This window comes from Microtus oregoni, unplaced genomic scaffold (genome assembly GCF_018167655.1).
Source record: "Microtus oregoni isolate MIOR12 unplaced genomic scaffold, Mior012 000062F_ref0000492, whole genome shotgun sequence".
NCBI classification, from domain to species: Eukaryota; Metazoa; Chordata; class Mammalia; order Rodentia; family Cricetidae; genus Microtus; species Microtus oregoni.
Window position 1 is genome coordinate 1259597 of NW_024543872.1, and position 18911 is coordinate 1278507.

Genomic DNA, 18911 nt, shown 5'->3' on the forward strand with positions numbered 1-18911 from the left:
GATATATTGCCAAGGCCTGGATCCAAAGAGTAAAACAGGGAAGCAATATCCCAACAGGGCTAGTTGAGTACAGTGTTGAATCTGCACCTCAATTCTCGAAGGAGCGGCTCACCACCTTCTCCCCCTGCAAGAAGAAGCCAAGGAGTAGTTGACCTGGGGTGTGTGTGGGGGACCTTCAAAGCATGAGCAGCTGCCCAGCAGCACTTTCCCTTAGCAAGGGATTCACACTTATTCCGGGGCAATTTTTTTACAAAGTGCTTCTCCCAGTTACAGCAATGCCATGCGCTGACCTGTGCTCTATGTCTGTCTGCTTTGTTCTGAAAAAAAAAAAAAATGACAGTAGCCAACTCAAGAATGCACACAAGATCTTTGAGAAGGGGTGAAAACAAGGGGAAAGGGGTATTCAAGACAGAGCATTTCAATGGTAGAATACTTTTCTGTGCAGACCGGATCCTAGACACGCATAATCCCTTCTGAAAACACATGTAGCCATGCATACAGCACCGAGCCCATTGCTCACACCTGCTAGGTGTGTGGTAGATACCGTGGTGAGAATGTTCTCATGGTATAGATTGGAGAAGCAAGTGACAAGTTCAAACTTTCAAAGACGATGTCTCTGGACAATGGGTTTCAGAATGTGCCAGGAGGGATTTGAGGTCCAAGCCAGGGCCCACGGTGACAACTCTCAGCAATGGCGTTGAAACTGCACTGATCCCTGTTGTTCCGCTGTCTCTGCAATTCTCCTCCTCGTTATCACTGCCTCCACCACTACCACACCCCTTGGTGAGGTTGCTCCAAAACTTCTGGTCATCCTGTCTTCTTTGTAAGGTAGAAAAACCAATCAGCCGGTCCTTAATGCAGCTGCATAGATGCACGCTAGCTCTGTGCATTAGAATAGCACCACAAACCTGCACACGGATATGGTCTGGAGCATTCTCCTTACTGTGTTTGGCAGGTTCAAATCCCTTTCCACACAGACAGCCCTGACTGAAAAAAATAAAAAAGGAGGGAATGGAATTCCCATTTCTTAACTGCTTGCCAGGGGAAGGACGGACAGACACAGAGTCGGTCCCGGCCACTTCTCTCAAACAGTGCATTTGTGACTGCATGTCATTTACTCTGCACCCTTTTCCCATTTTTTAAAATTATGTTGGGGTTTGGTATGAGGGTGCATGCACTCACTCAGGTGTTAAGTATCTAATCTTTTTTTGTTTGTTTGTTGGCTGGTTTTAACTATTTCTCCTGTGTATGAAACAGGCTTTTGTTTTTCAAAGACAGAGGTAGAAATTTTCAAAGTCAAGAAGTAAAACTAATTTTATTCATTTTATGACCAACAGCCTGGAACCAGAAAGAAGCAGAAATAGGATGTGCTTATGAACTGACTAGCGTGTTTGCTTTATTTCAAAGGCTCTGTTAGGTTGACTCTATTTGGAGTTTCAGGCAGGCCGGAGATACTTATGCGCTGGAGAGATGTAAACGCCACTGGTATCTTCCTTGAGAGAGAGGCGGGTCCTTGCAGCTGCTGCAGGAACCCGGGCATCCAGGAACAATGCACGTCTGCACTCAGGTTCCAGAAACACGAGCGACACTATCAAATAGACAGCTTACCCAGGGCTGGCTGAGTGGCTGTCCCAGGGGGACACAGCCTGGTGTTCTCAGACTCTGAGCTGATTAAAGCCAGGGGTGACCGGAAGGCCATGTTGAGTCTCCATTTTGGGGAGGGGGGGATCAACAAAGGGCTGACAGCTGCAACCCAACTGTCGAAACCCCATGAGGAGTGCAGCCGCCTCCTGTTGAGGGGAAGTGGCATGGAGCTGAGCGAGCTTCCAGTTCTCGGATGCGTTTTCCATCAGCTCTTTTTTTATTGGCCAGGCCTCCCGTCTTTGAATCTTTGCTCTAAAGATGATACATGTGTCAAGATTTATCACAGGTCCTCATGCGGAGAGATCCGCAAAAGGAGAACAAACGGTTTGTTTGCACCTTGGCCGCAGAACCCTGACCCTACTGACTCACCCCTTTTACCGCCGCGGATGAGAATCGATGTTTTAAACAACCTACTCGAGAAAGAGGACTGGGCGGATGGGATTTTCCTGTTTATTAGGCACGCCTGAGTAAAGCCTTTGCAGGCAATTATCGAGGTCTGGAAACTCCCCCTCTGCAGCTGGAACTGGTTCCTGTGGCTCTTCCGAAGATGGGAATGGTGTTGGGGCTACATGCCTGATAGGATGTTGTGTGTTTTAAGCAAAGGAGAACAAATCAGACTTCCAGCAACACAGCAGAGCGCTCATTCTGTCCACCAACGGGAGAATGGCAGATGTTAGGTGCAAAGCATCCTTCCTCCACGGGGCTCAGGAACTCCTCTAGGGTCCTCTCAGGGAGTTGGGGCTGCAGGACTTGCATGCAGGGAACCCAACCCCCCCCCCCAACAGCAACATTTTGTTGTTAATCCTCACGGCACAGTTTGGCAGAAAGGAGCTAGAAACTGAGTTTTATAAACACAAAATATTTTATGACCACATATCTTGCAATTATTTTTAGTTTTAAACTACCTAATTTAAACGCGCAAGAAATCTGTTTCTATGTGAATTGCATTAGGCTAAATGAAATTCAGCATGATTGTTATATTTCTTTTGGTTTTTCAAGACAGGGTTTCTCTGCCACTTTGGAGCCTATCCTGGAACTACTTCTTGTGTAGATCAGGCAGGCCTTGAACTCACAGAGATCCGCCTGCCTCTTGCCTCCTGAGTACTGAGATTAAAGGCAAGTGCCACCATCACCTGGCATGATTTATATGCTTCTAATGAATGATGAGTTTAAAATATAACAATGGAGTACAAATACAGTGGTTCAAGCTGATATGTCAGGCTCCTTTCTTTGGTTCCCCTGGAAGTAAAGGCAGAGACAAGTGTACGTGTGTGTGTGTGTGTGTGTGTGTGTGTGTGTGTGTGTGTGTGTGTAATAGCAATGGGAAATAGCACTGAGTATCATTACTAGATCTGAAATTTTGAGACTAGATTCTAGTAGATTACAGGTTATCAATGAAAAATGGGATTCCGAATAACCTCAAACTTCTTGGGAATCAGCAGCATTATTTTCTAGAAAACCAAGAACAATGGCTTTTGGAAACACCAAATATTCAAGGTTTTAAACCTTGAATTCTTTCCCCAGTCACATGGTCATTTATCCGTGAAACCATTTTCTTTAGTACCTATTGCATATTGCATAGGTACTCAAAATGCATAGGCGTTCTGCTATCCAGAGATGTGTACACCAAACAATGGGCCCTCTTGGAGCCCACAATCTACTTAGGGAAGTAGATTGTAAATAATTGTTTAAGTAACTGAAAAAATTACCAGCAGGAGTAAATTCTATCACCCAGCATTGTCCACACTGATATAGAAATAAACAGTTACTTATTTAGAAAGAAAGAAAAATAATGAAGGGAGGAAGGAAGGAAGAAAGGAAGGAAGGTGGGAAGGAGGGAGGGAGGGAGGGAGGGAGGGAGGGAGGAAGGAAGGCCAGCATGGGTAACTGTGTTGAAAGACTACTTCCTTACCTTACTTTCATCTAGAATTATCTTCCTTTTTCTCTCCTTCCTCCTCTCTCTTCATCTTGCATTCTTGTTCTTACTTTAATGTCCTATGGGATAGTCTTAAGTCAACCTTCCCTATAGTCTACTCTGGGAAGTGCTGGAATGGTCTTCAAGGCTTTTACAATTCAGCCTCAGTTTACCAACGCCACTTTCCATCTCCATAAAGCTTGCCTTCAATGATCTTCGTTGTTTTCAGACCTTGAACATTCCAACTATGTCAGCCTCCTACCGGGCTCTGCCTTTTCCTGGTACCTACTGCCTGCCTGCCTGCCTCCCTCCTTCCTTCTCTCCCTCTCATCCTCTCTCCCTCCCTCCCTTCTCTTCTTCCTCCCCCTTCCTTTTTTCCTTCTTCCCTTATTTTTTTCTTTCTTCCCTTTCCCTTCCTCCTCCTTCTTCCCCACTCCCTCTTGTTTTTTTGATCAGTCTCATTATGTAGCCCAGGCTGGCCTTGAATTCACTGTCCTGAATACTTCCCAGCATCCATTCACTAAGCAATCACCAAACTTCTTTCCCAGGAGTGGGCTGGTAGGAGACAGATGAAAACATGGATCCCACCACTTTCTACACGTGGAGTTGTTTTCCCTGACTCCAAAGCCTAGTTCACAGGCTCGCGCTCACACATCCTCCTCATCTCACTTCCATAGGCCTTCCCAGCTCAGACCAGCATGCTCCCATCCCAGGGAGCATACAAGGACGCTAAAGCTTCTCTCCTCATTCTTGCCGGCTGCTCAGGTTTCTTGAACTTAAGTAGTAAGTGGGAATAAAGATTTCCCTGCGAATGTTCTCTCTTGCTCTCTTTCTTTCTCCCTCCCACCAATCCTCCGTACCCTCTGACTTGCATGGATCCCAGTCTCAATATGAACATGCCCTAAGGGATACCATGAGCTCCCAACCCCACCCTGCCCCTGCCACTTTCTGCATAAAACCATCATATTTTCAATGCTTCGTGTTTACTCTGGGTTATTTGCATACTGATTGGCATCGCATTATTTCCCAGGTTTAGAAGCTAAGCTCCACGAATAAAACTCCCTGTCTTTATTGAAACTCAGTCACAGAATCCAGGCAAGCTCTGGTATTTTCTGAATTTTCACTTCTAAGATAGCAACAGTTGGTTGGCTTTTTGTTTGTTTGTTTTTGTTTTGTTTTAGGGTCTGGCTTTCTAGAAGGTTTTCCATTCATTCGCTGCCTGTATGAAAAGTTTGAAATGTATTATTTTGAAGGGGAAGGATAGCAAGGGTTTACTATGAAAGCCGCACACAAATTGTAAACATCATAAATGACAAGAGTTCTTCCTGCCGCAGTAGGCGAGCAGGCCAGCTGTGAAGGAAATGGACATGCTGTTCTGAGGCAGCGACATCGTGTCAAAGGGAAGCACAGTTCTTTTGTTTGGACCCATTTCCTATAAGTGCGTTTCATACTAGGTCTGTGCGTGCCAAACACCCAGGGACAAGGTAGCTGATCCCAAAGGAACAGCAGGACAATATGCCATTCTTCAGCTGCCTAGACTCAGACATCCAGAGAACCCTGAAAAGTTACAACGAATGACAAGGGGTAAAGGGAGCAGATAAAAGATAGCCAGGCTATTACTTTCCCAACCAAAGGAGTTGGCATGGTACCTTACTGCTCCTGGTTGACCACTACCCTTTATTTAAAAAGTGTGTGTGTCGGGGGGGGGGAACAAGGCAAAACAAACTCTAAAGTGGTTTCAACACGATATTGAAGATGTCTGGACTTTTAGAGACAGGGACTTCAGAGTACCTGAAGGCTCTCATGGTAAGTGCCCTCACCAGGTGGCTTCACCGCAGCTCAGGATTTTATGCCACCTCCTGGAGTTCCAAACCTGGTGTGGGTTAAGAGCACTCCTGCTCGTCTGGGCAGGAAATGGCAGTGGTTAAACTTGGCCAGCTCAGACCTGTTCAGTGCAAAGCTGTTGCTTTTTGCTCTCCATAGGGGGGGGGCAGACCATACAAGTCGGCTTGTCAGCTCTCTCCCCAAAGGTTGATTTAAGTACTTACCTGTAGATGTCTAGCCCTCCTCCACTCTGCCGGCCATCCTACCCCCTCACCCTACACCACCCTCAGAGATGGCCTGGGATGTTAGGATGGTAGAGGGCAGGGTGGTGTGAGCGAGTTTCTCTGAAGCCCTTGCCTGGACGGACAGGGGTTGGCTCAGCGCCTCTCAGGAAGGATCATGGAGGAGCCAGAAAGCCTTTGCTTGATGAGTTCCATCTTACACCTTCTGCTGGACTCCCATGCTTACGGTTTGGTACTCACCGACTGCTGGGGAGAAAGACCATGGGAGCACTATTGGTAGAGTGGAAAGATGGGAGACTCCCTGCCTGCACTTACACCTCTCTCTTGTGTGGGTCAACAGACTGAGCAAGATGTCGCCTAGAGGAGCAGCCCTTCCTGTGCGGGCATGGGCTAGAGGCGAGGGGTGGGGAGGGCTGGGGGCAAGGGGTGGGGAGCACAAACTCTGGGGAAGACTCCATTTTCACTCTGGCCAGTGAAACTATCTGAAGCCTCAGAGACAGAAAAGCTCTCTTTCCTCAGGCCCTGGGATTTCTCCCTCTAAATCATTTTGCATTTGTTTTTCTTTATGTTTTCTAATCTTAATCCATGATAGGAAGATGGACAGATGAATCCCTCTCTGTCTGTGTTTGCGTTCCTGCATGCACATGTGCTGTGCGCTTCTCCTGTTTGCTTAGACCAAACAGGCTCTTCTACACTTTCTCTTTTATTCTTGAATGTTCTTCGGCACTACTGCTATTTTCCTGTTTCTATGGCTATATTTTATATTATTACTTCCTTAAGTAATACAATAATAAGGAATATTATTATATTCCTTCTTGAATATAGGCTGCATTCTTTGGGGAAAGATTATTTACAAACCTTCTCAAATATCACACAAAGAATGACCTAGGAAACGATTATAGACTCCTAGATCCCATTTTCGCCAAGAGTCTGCCTCACGGGTACCAGGAGGGCTCAGGGATATATCTGGCTGCTACTGGCTCTCTGGACCTGAGAGGAATCCTCCTAGAAAACCGTTAAGCTGGTTTTCAAACATTTTCACTGGTGTTCAAGAGACATCATTTCGCCGGGCGGTGGTGGCGCACGCCTTTAATCCCAGCACTTGGGAGGCAGAGGCAGGCGGATCTCTGTAAATTCGAGACCAGCCTGGTCTACAAGAGCTAGTTCCAGGACATGCTCCAAAACCACAGAGAAACCCTGTCTCGAAAAACCAAAAAAAAAAAAAAAAAAAAAAAGAGAGAGAGAGAGAGAGAGACATCATTTCTTTCTTTGCATCTCAACTTAGTCAAGAAAAATAAAGAAAAAGAAGCTGAACCTAGAGGTTGAATTTATATTCTCATGTCCCATTTCTGCGCCAAACCAAGGTACATTGAGCTCCTTCAGCCTTTCGCTGATTTTGTATTTTCAGATTTTGTATCTTTTCAGTTTCAATTCCTTGTAGGTACTTGTTTATGAAAAGTGGAAATGCCTCCAGGAGTTCTCGCTCCCTGTGCTCGTTCCTTCCTTTCTCCTCCAAGGCTGAGGGCTTGAGTAAGGTGCATCTCCCTGTTTCCCTCTGCTGAGTCTTGGGTCTGCTCATTTTCCTCTGTAGCCCCTGTGTTCCCAGGGAAGAGTAGCAACGGCGGTAATGATTTCTATTCTGTTAGCATTTTCTCAAGCCTGGTGATGGATTATCTTCCTGAGCTATGCCATAGAGGGCTCCTACTGCTTGCGGACGTGGTTTTTATGTTCCAAAGATATAGCAAAAGGCGACAAGAAAATAAGACCAGAACCTAGCTACCATTCATTAATGCCCATCCCTAACAAAGTGCACACCACTTGCCGGTGGGCGTGGGAGCTGACTGTGGCAGAACAATGCCAGGAAGAAAAGAGAATTTTAGAGACAGCATGCTCTCCCACTAAGCCACAGAAAGGTACAGATAATGAAGGTTCTGAAGGAAGAAAGGCCTGACTAAGTACTGCTTCAGAGAAGTCTGTGACCTCAGGCTCTGCCTGGTCATGACAGTTCAAAGCCTTGGTGACAATGGAGTAGTTGTGAGCCAACTGGTAATCCTGGCTTTGCCAAAAAAAGCCTAAGAAAAGGACAAAACCTGGGAAAGATCAGAGGGCACGCAGAGTTGAGACAAGAAGGTTATTTCATTTTCCTATGGAAGCGTCATATAATGCCTCGTTTGACCTCTGCTAATAGAGAGTGGTTTTCGGGGACGGGAAATGGGGGGGGGGACTTGTGGGGAGGAAGAGCAGGGCCCGTGTTCAGCACTGCCTCGATCCTCTCAGCCCACTACAGGGGCTGGGCAGAGCTGGATGAAACTTGGTTGGAAAACTCTGCTTAATGCATTAGAGAAACAACTTGCAGAAACATCTCCCTCCCTTCCTTCCTCCCCCAAACAGTAATGAGTCCAAATTGCTAATAAAACATAAAAACTCAAAGATGTTGTGCATGGGCCATTTTTTCTGAGCTGGTTATTTTTTATGTCAGTTTTCCCACAGCTGTGAGCATGCTATAACTATCAACTTACCAAATGCCCCAGATTAAATGAAACTTTAAAAAATATATTTAGGGATTTATACAGAAAAGGGGGCAGAGAAAGCAAGACCTATTATTTTTCCCCTCTTTTGCTGAGAAATAAATTTAGCTAAGATGTGGTGGGAGTGGGGGCTTGAATTGATAAGTCCTGACAAACAGCAGTTGAAAGCATAAATAATTATTTCGTTTATTTTTACAAAATCTGCCTGAAAAGCGCTGCTGAGCTATCTGGTAGTAACTCCTGTATGTAAGAATGGCTTCATTTGGGGGTTAATTTATACACTGGAATGTAGAGAAAGATTAGACAAAGAGCATTTCGTACACATCAGGATACAAGAATCCCACACAGAGATCATCCTACCTATGAAGATCAAGCTTCCTAAGGGAAAGCAGGAACTGGGAAACAGTTCTGTTCTTTGCTGCCGTCTCATCTTCGGCGCCTAATAAAACAGCAAACATTCTTTGGGGAATTTGTGGTTGTTGAGTTCCAAGAGGTGATGGCGGGAAGTTTAGGTAATAAATAAAGACCAGGTGTCCTGAAGGGGACACTTGAGTGTCAAACCTAGCATCAGAAAAGGAGCTGCTACGCTCAGGCTCGGCTGCAGCACCCAAATGAGCCAACACCTTGGGGACATTTCATGTTCGGCGCCCACCCCTCATAAATGGACATGACTCAATATCCCCAGTGACTAATATGGCTGGTGGCCATACTACCTTGGGCTCAGCTCTCAGAAATTGCACTGGGTTGGGCTAGGACTTCGTTCTTATGAAGACCTCTGAAGAAGACCCATAAGCATCAATGACAACAGCAGGAATCCCCTGCCTTGAGTAGGTCCCAAATGATTCTCTTTTCTGATGAATGGGTCTTTCACACTCATAGATGCAGGGTTTTGAGAATCTGGCCAAAGTTCGTTTGCTTTTTTAAAAAAAATTTAATGCCAAAAAAGAAGTCAGGGTGGGGTTAGCTGAAGGGAGGGAAATGGAAGGGGAGGAGAGCTGTAGACACAAGAGGTAGGTAACCCTTTGTGGACCAAATCCTTCTAGTCACTATAGCAGAGCCAGCATGACTTAAATTTTACTGTGATCAACTAAGGTTTTAATGATAAGATTTGAGAACTTTCTTTGTAGGGAGGAAAGCTGGGCTCTTGGAAGTATAACAGAAGCTCTTATTATCCCTGAATAATCTGCTCTGAATAAATTTTGAAGACACGTGCCTGCAGAAGGTTCTAATCTGCTGTCCCTGGGTGAGGCTCTTCGGGCTCACTGTGAGGGTGCCCACTCCAGTGAGAGTGGTCAGGGATAGCTCCCTTGGAGTGTGTGCTGGCCAGTTGCAGAGGCTGTGGGTGAGCACTGGAGTTGACTGCTGTTTTGGAGGTACCCTTCTTAAGGATGTAGAATATTTGAGTTTTACAATAAACAGTAAGCAGCTGTTGCTGTGGCAGAGGCTTGTGTCTACAGGTCCTTCCAGAGATGAAATGCGCTTAGCCTACTTGTGTCTCAGGAATGTGAATATATCTCCAAGAATGCGTCATTTGGGGCATGGGGCATTCTCCACAGGGGTCCCATTAAATGATGTTTTTCAAAAGTGGATGAGCAAAAAGGAAAATAATTCAATGGTGCGAAAAAATAGCCTTGCTGTTATATAGAAGAATTTGTTCTGTTTGTAAAGAGATGTTTTTTAAATTCCCCACCACACCTAGCATCAGGGACATGCGCACCATCCACCTTCTTGCCCACCATTGCCCAGGCCTGGCGTTTTGCTTTTCTCTGATGGCCCTGAAGGTGCAGTCTTCTGTGGGGGATAGGCAGAGACTCTGCGTGAGAAAGCTCCCACCTCAGAGGAACCAGGAATGCTTCCTGGAAATAGAAACATCAGCTACATGTCCTAGAAATGGGCTGGGACTCTGCAGAGCTGTGGGAGGTGTTTCAAGTTGAGGCAGCCACAGAAGTGTGGATGTGGGAAAGGTCAGACTGGATTGAGAGAATGACGCATATCCAGTTTGGCTTACCCAGACGTTTTAGCCTATGTGTTAGTCGATAGTCACGGACAACACTAAAAATACAAGATATGACCAAAAAAAAAAATGGAGCAGCATTTGTTTCTGTTAGCCATGAGAACTTGTTTTTGAGCAAGAAAATAAAATGATTAAAACTCCATTATGTTTGTATCCTGGACTGGTTCCTGGAAAAGAAAAGAAATTCTTGAGAAAAAAATATTCAATGCAAATCAAGCCTGTACTTTAATTCATAGCATCCTGGTGTATCTCCATGTTAATTTCTGTTTGGGTAAATGAGCAGCATCCTATGAAGTACTAGCTTTGGAGAAGCTCAGGAGGGCAGGCACACAGAAAGGCTATCCAACTCTTCTGAATATCAGAAATTAATTTAAAGCAAAAAGCAAGAACAATACACAACCATGAGCCTCTGTCGGGGGCAGTGGTGGACAGTTTGGCTGGGCTACAAGCCAAGCTCACCCAACTGAAACATTTGTTGTGTGTTTCCTCTGTCAAGATCCCTGTTTCTGGAATTCCACCTACTGCTGTAGCCACTTCTGCTCTGGTGCATCATGGAGATGGGGCTGCCAGCTCAGGCCAAGGGTGTATCTGGATGCAGATACATACCAGGCAGAGCCTGGGAAACTGGCTAGCCGGGACTTCATGTCCTCTTTCTTAAACAGTTCTTCTGCCGTTGTTATCCTTCTTGAACATTCTCACAGTGTTCTCTGACCTAGGTGAGACGTAGTAAATGCTTTTAAAACCAGTAAGCAAGAGGCTGAGGCAGGGGAACACCATGAATTCAGTGCCACCCTGAGCTACATAGCAGATCCGGGTCAGTCTGGGCTAGAGTGAGGGCCCTGTCACAAAAAGAATAAAACAGCAACAGAATGTGAACAGCAAGTTCAAAATCAGGAACGTGCGTATTAGGGTTCACTGTCTCTTAGTGGCCAATTTTAAGGTCTCTTCTTAAATAAATCACTCTCCTCAATTTGAGTTGCTAAGTTTCTATCTATACAAATATTTTCTATTTTCCTTAATGAGCAATTAGAGAAGTTAATAGTTTATAAAAAATATAGCATTTTATGTGAGAATGCTTTATATACAAGAGCAGCACAGGAGGGAATATATAGATTATATGGAATAATTGTTCAGTCTTGTTTCTGATTCCACCTATTTCTCGTGTGCCACCTAAAAAACAGGAGACTATAAATGAATACAAATCAAGGCAAGAAAATTTCACTAATATAAAGGCATATATGTATGTGGCTGTTTATGTAATATGTGTGCACTATACCAATTCCTAACAATCTACAGCTAAAACCCTAGGGTAGTTGGTTGAGCCACTGTCTTAGTTAGGATTTCCATTGCTGTGAAGATTTCATAATCATGGCAACTCTTATAAAGGAAACATTCAATTGGAGTGGCTCGTTTACAGGTTCAGAGGGTCAGTCCATTATCATCACGGCAGGAAACATGGTGGTGTGCAGGCAGACATTTGGGGCTGGCGTAGTAGCTGAGAGTCCTACATCTTGTAGGCACCAGGACACTGGGTGGTATCCTGAGCATAGGAAACATCAAGGCCCACCCCCACAGTGACACACTTCCTCCAAAAGGCCATAGGAACTCAACAAAGTCACACCTTCTAATATGGTCACCTCTATGAGATTATGGGGGCCAAATGCATTAACCTTACCATAGGCATGTAGAGATATATAGTGTGAAAGGAACATACTGAGACATGTGTCCCCTCCCTACTGTGTTCTCTTTTTTTTCAGGTTTAGGTTCTTATAACATACTTTAATACATGCATGACTAGAGGCACATTGAGCTATCCTTTTTAAGAGTAACAATATTATTAGTTCTTTGAGAATTTTATACAATACATTAAATTTATCACATTCACCCCTGAACTCCTCCTAAATCTAGTCCCACCACCTTGCCCATCCAACTTTGTGTCTTTTTCTTTCTCAAGTCTGTCAAATCTAATTTGTACTGCCCAAGTATTTCTGGAGTCGGGTGGCCCTACCAGGAGCCACACCCTACAGAAAACTGACTTTCCTTTTCTGGCAGCAATCAGGTGCCAATAGCTCCTCTGTTTAGGGCAGAACTTCAGGCTCTTCTTCCTGCTTCGTGCTGAAATTTTGTCTGGTTTGAATTTATGGAGCCCTTTTGCAGGCTGTCACAACTGCTATGAGTTCATATGTACAACTCCCCTGCAGTGTCTGCAAACACTGTTTAGTTATAGCCATTCACTGCCTCTGGCTCTTACCGTCTTGTCTTTCTGCACCCTCTTCCATGACCATCCCTGAGCCTTGGGGAGAGGGTGCTATAGATGCCCCATTTAGAATTGGGCATGCCGCAGTCTCTTCTTGTCTGTACCTTGACCAGCTGTATGTCTCTGATGAGGGTTTAGAGATGCCCTCATCTATGGGTACAGAGATAAGTCATCCGATGTCATTTTATTACTATGTCCATTTAGCAGAGTGACAGTTGTAGCCTTCTAGGCTCTGTGACCTGTCTATTCCCAGACTCTTGGCCCCAGTGCTTGTTTCGAGTATGGGTTTCATCTTAAAGGTATAATCAGAAAGGGGTTGGTTCCTTCCATAGCATCTATACCATTATTGTGCCCATAGGGCTGTCTTGTCAGGCCAGATATTACTGAGGCTCCCAGAGTCCAGAGCTAGCTATGACTGACATACAGTTCTCCTGTGGTAGTGCTCATAGCTCCTTCCAGTGCTATGAAAGCTAGCCAGTGGAGATGAAACTTCAAGAGTAGCTCCAGCTTTATTTCTCCATGTTCTGTGGCTCAAGTGTGTGTAATCTTCAGCAAAGGGGTCTTAGTGGCATGTTCTAGAGGTTGACGAAGAGCAATGACAATAGTTAGGTTTCAGTCTTTGGGGCCTACTAGTCAACAGCTCCAGAAAATGTAGCCCATTCTTGGCAGTGGGAGTTTTACTTGCTAGTCCATGTAGTAGGGGCATTGTCCCTGCTATAGGGTAATTCCATTTAAGTTCTTTTCTATATGAATATTGATATATATTTAGGGAGTTTCTACAGTATTAAGTTTCTGTATGACCTTTTCAAAACATTTTTTAAAGTCAGTTATCCCTCCCTACGCATCCTCCTCTACCCTGTTCCATTTGACCATGGAATGGTCCCCATATCACACCATTTACCACTTTGCTGACCTCTATAGGTTTTCCAGATGAAACACACCTATCGACGGGTTCCAAGCTAACATCCTTATATGAAAAAACATGTCACATTTGACTTTCTGCTTCTGACTTATCTCACTCAGAGTGACAGTTTCCAGCTCCATCTATTATCTAAGAATTTCGTTTTTCTTAATACTTGAATAGCATGCCATTGTATAAACATACCACATTTTCATGTCCATTCATCAGATGATGGTATCTAGGTTGTTTCCACGCTCTGGTTATTGTGAATAATGCAGCAATGAACATGGATGACCCAATATCTCTATCATGGGATACAGAGTCCTTTGGTTATACGATAGGGCTGGTCTTGAATCTTGCCCTTTAAGGTCAGAAAAGAGAGATTTTCAATTCCTCAGGTTGTTGGAGAAGACTCTCCTGGAGGATATGGGTTTGGCTCCTAGTACCCATGTCAGGCAACTCACAACTGCCTGTAGTTTCAAGTCCAGGAAACCTGACGGCCTCTTCAGACCCCCTTAGGCTCCTGCACTGATGTGCCCTTAACCACCCACTGCATCCAAATAATTCAAAATATAATAAATATTTTTAAAGGGAGAATAATGCAGATAAACCAAGAATGAATTGAGGTTCTTCGTTTCTCTTGGTTTGGGTTAGTGTATCTGAAGAAATTGCAGGGCCGCGTGCGTGGTGGGTTGGTGGGAAGGTGGGCAAGTGGTTTCGGCTTTTGGAGACGATTTCCTCATCTGTAAAAAAAGGAGAAGAATGTACCCGGCTTAGTTCTAGGATTGAGTAAGGCAGTGTAGAATAACCGAGGCCGTTATTGGAATTTAATAAGGATTGGTTAGTTAGCTTTTGTTTTTATTATAATTAGCATTAGAATTTTTTTAAAAAAAAATTCTTTCTGACATCGAAAGTTTTATCCCTTCCCTAAGGGCACTGGAACCTATGCTTTAAAAGGTCACAGTATTAAATGACTGTAAAGTAGATTCTATGAGGGCTAGGAGCTGTGAAGCTCAGTGGTAGGGCAGCCTGCCTAGTGCATGTCCTGTCCTTGATCCTTACCACTGTGGAAAAAAAATGTATATTTTATGATAATTAATGGGGAAAAGTTCCAACCAAATGCATAAAGCACCCGATAAGGAGAATGATTCTACTATGGGAGAAAAAAAAAATCACTGGATGAGAGGTGAAGAGAGTGGATCTGGCTTATAACAGCACATTGCCCAAGCCTGCTGCCTTTCTCATCCCTGTTTGGTGTTGGGACTGGGTTGAGCAGAGTTGACAGACAAAAGAGATTGCTTTGCAGTGCATATAAATTGGCTTTATCAGGGCCAGAGCTTCTATTGCCTTTTATCTGCTTCTAAGACCAGATCCAGGATGTTGGAAAGAATTGCCGGAAAAGGGTCCTGTTCTTAATGCATTTATTTGGTTACAGAAACACCAGACCATTTAATAACTGCTATGAAGCCAGCTCTGACAAATTCTGATTGGCAGAGGCTGGCTGACTTGGCCGAGTTAATGGGAAATGCCCTGGGCCCCAACCCTGTGGCTGCTCAGGGCACCACCTCCGTTCCCAAGAACCCAGAGCTGTGGAAATCATGGGCAGGACTGACACCCTCCCCAGTCCTGAGATACCAGGCCTCCCGCGAGTGTAACTGGAAAAGCCAGGAAAGGGACAAAGACCCTAGGAGATCTGTGCCTGTGATTTGACTTCTTGTATCTTAGTCTTCACTTATAAAATGACAAAAGTCAGACTTCAGAATCTTTCGTGCTCTAATGTTCTGTGAGATCATATTAGCAAAGTGCTTTGAAAATTGGAGGATGCTTTTGTTCCGTCCCCCTGACTTTGAAGTAACCGTAACAATGTCTGGCTCATGGGTGTCTGTGACTCCCTGAGCCCCAGCAGCCACCCACCCTTCTTTCTCCTTCTAAGTCAGTACAGGCTGTCTCTCTGGAGGGACAGACTGGCTCTGGCCCAATGTAACTACTCAGAAAAAAATAATAATAAAAAATTTACCCATAATAGTAAAGGAGCTTTGATAAACATCCGAAATCTTGCTCTTAAATTTTTTCATTTATTATTTGGAGTGATGAATTTATCATCATTTGATTCAGGGGTCCTGGATATAATTAATATGATGAGTATTGCCACAAGTTCTGAAAGGGTCTCCACATTTAAAAATCTGTCTTAGGGACTGGAAAGATGGCCCTGGAGAGGTAAGAGCTCTTGCTGCAGAAGCATCAGAACTTAGTTCAAATCCCCAGCACCCACATAAAATGTGCACCCGTAATTGCACTGGGAAGTACAATGTGGGGTCAGAAATGGGAGGCTAGCTGGGGTTTGCTGGTCGCTAGCTTAGGTCCAGAATCATTGGGAGACCCTATTTCAAGGGAATAGAGCAGGACCTATCATCTCCCTCTGCCCTCCACATGTGTATATGTGTATACCATACACATATCCATGCATGCACATTCTTCTGTGCGCTCCACACATGTGTATACACACACACACCACATATCATACATGCACATGCTCCTCTGCCCTCCACACATGTGAATACCCACCACACATATCATACATGCACATGCTCCTCTGCCCTCCACACATGTGTATATACACACACATATCATACATGCACATGCTCCTCTGCCCTCCACACATGTGTATATACACACACACATATCATACATGCACATGCTCCTCTGCCCTCCACACATGTGTATACACACACATATCATGCATGCACATGCTTTTCTGCGCTCCACACATGTGAATACCCACCACACATATCATACATGCACATGCTCCTCTGCCCTCCACACATGTGAATACCCACCACACATATCATACATGCACATGCTCCTCTGCCCTCCACACATGTGAATACCCACCACACATATCATACATGCACATGCTCCTCTGCCCTCCACACATGTGTATACACACACATATCATGCATGCACATGCTTTTCTGCGCTCCACACATGTGAATACCCACCACACATATCATACATGCACATGCTCCTCTGCCCTCCACACATGTGAATACCCACCACACATATCATACATGCACATGCTCCTCTGCCCTCCACACATGTGTATACACACACACACACACACATATCATACATGCACATGCTCCTCTGCCCTCCACACATGTGTATACACACACCACACACATATACATACAAATATAAAACTTTAAAAATGAAATCTATCTCAGAACATCTGTGCTTATTGATACAGAATAATCCAAACGAACTCTTCTCCCCATCTTCCCTCTTTATTAGGAAGCAGCTCTTGGGGCCATTGCATAGACTACATTCTCCCCAGCCATCCTGGGAACTCTCAGAATGAACTTTTTTCATAGGATAACATACTTAAGTGAGGTTTCCAGGTTTTGTTTTGTATATCTTGCTTCCTAACTGTAGAAACTAAAAGAGGTCTCTATCTCGTGCTCATGGGTAATTCTAATTTTATCACTTTTGCCAGGTCTCAGGGTGGTAAAGAATAAAGCGAGCTCTGCTGACATGAAGTTTATCTCTTGCTAATAAAAACCACATATCTCTGTGGAGGTGCTGGGGCTGTGTTATAACTTCCCCGGAATGACAACCAGAAGGCAGAAAGGGGGCCAAGGCATTGGGAACCTCTCCTGGGTAGACTGTAGTTTAAAAACATCGTATCTTTTATGGCTTGCCAATCAAAACCCTTTATCTTTTCTACATTGTGGGAGTTTCCTCCCCAGTGTGCTCAGGAATGGAGAAAGGGGGCACAGTAGTAGAAGGAGAGGGGAATTGAGTGCCTTCTCAACCTTCTCCTCAATAGACCACAGCTACAGAACCATGCTGTGGTGGTTCTCCCATCTTCCAAGTCTGTGACCCAGACACGGCATCCTCGGTCTATAGCCACCATCACCCTTTCTGAAAGGACCAGTCTCAATCAGGGCTCTCGGGACTCTCTTCTGACTTCCTCCTCGCTGCTGCTCCCCCCATCCTCTTTATCCTCTGCCCTCCTCTTACTGGAAGAGTCTGTGCATGACTCAGTCCAGGGCCCTGCCCGTCTACTTGTAATAGGCTGTCCATCAGAACTGATTCCCAGTGGATGGCTTCAGCCCTGGCTGCTGCGCTGAGCTCAGATGTTCCTGTTGTCTGCCTTCCTGGCTTCTCCATCTGTATGTCTAATAGGCATCTCAAATTTAATATGCCCAAGGCAAAACTCCCGACCCTCCAGACTCATCTATGATGGCACCTTTCTCATCGCAGCCATTAGCGACAGTATTTACGCACTGGATGAAGTCACAGCACAGAGTCATCCTTGCTCCTCTTTTTCCCCACTCAGTGGCATTGGCTGGCTCTGCTGCCCCTGTTCATTTTGACTCTGGCCTCATATACGCTTTTTGCTCCCCACCCAGTATGAGTTTCCATGGCCACTTATTCAGACTCTTACGAAAATCTCTGAACAGTTCCCCATGCTTAAACTTTTTCTCTGGGACACAATGGTTAGTGAGATTTCCTTAAACTAAAATCAGGAGGCTGGAGAGAGACGGGGCAGTAATGAAGAGCATATCCTGTTCTTCCAGAGGACCCAGGTTTGGTTCTTACCACCCACATGGCAGCCAACAGCCACCTGTAACATCGGCTCCTAGACGATCCAGTGCCTCTGGCCACTGCAGGCACCTAAATTTGTTTCATATGCGCACACCTGCACAGCACGTTCGCGCGCGTGCGCGCACACACACACACATACACACACAGAGAAACATACACACAGAGTTTAAAAGTAATAAATAGTAATAAAAATATTTTAAAATCAGATGCTACAAGTCTCTTCTGACTGTCTAACGTCTTATCTCTTCAAGACCCCATCCTTCTCTCTCTTCTCATCTCTTCCTGCCTTCCTTTTCTCCCATCTCTCCCTCCCTCCCTCCCTTCCTCCCTCCCTCCCTCCCTCCCTCCCTCCCTCCCTCCCTCCCTTCTGACCATGACTTTCTTCCTTTCAAGCATCACACCCTGTCACTTCTTGCCTATTTATCTGGATGGTTTTCTCTGCACCCTCCAAGGTTTCGCTTGGCTCCTTCTCACAATGCAGTTCCAGGTAAGCTGTGGCATCTTCAGAGAAGACATTCTTGCATGTCGTATCTAGAGTAGTTTCCCCTCCCAGCACCCCACCTCCTCTTTTCATGTTATTTTCTTTGTAGCAATGGTCAGTGTAAAAAGATGCTTTGTTATGTGTATGTCTGTGTGTGTGTGTGTTTCTGGTTTTAGCCTTTGCAACTCTTAAATCTTCTTTGTTTTGTTTTCTTTTTTTATTTTTTTTTAATTTATTTATTTAGTAAAGATTTCTGCCTCCTCCCCGCCACCGCCTCCCATTTCCCTCCCTCTCCCCCGATCAAGTCCCCTCCCTCATCAGCCCGAAGAGCAATCAGGGTTCCCTAACCTGTGGGAAGTCCAAGGACCACCCACCTCCATCCAGGTCTAGTAAGGTGAGCATCCAAACTGCCTAGGCTCCCCCAAAGCCAGTACGTGCAGTAGGATCAAAAACCCATTGCCATTGTTCTTGAGTTCTCAATAGTCCTCATTGTCCAC

General features: G+C 45.0%; 1 protein-coding gene across 1 annotated transcript in view; it reads left to right on the forward strand.

The window, feature by feature from the left end:
* Creb5 (cAMP responsive element binding protein 5) overlaps nt 1-18911 on the forward strand; it is a 309727-nt gene that overhangs the window by 159966 nt on the left and 130850 nt on the right. The window lies entirely within an intron of this gene.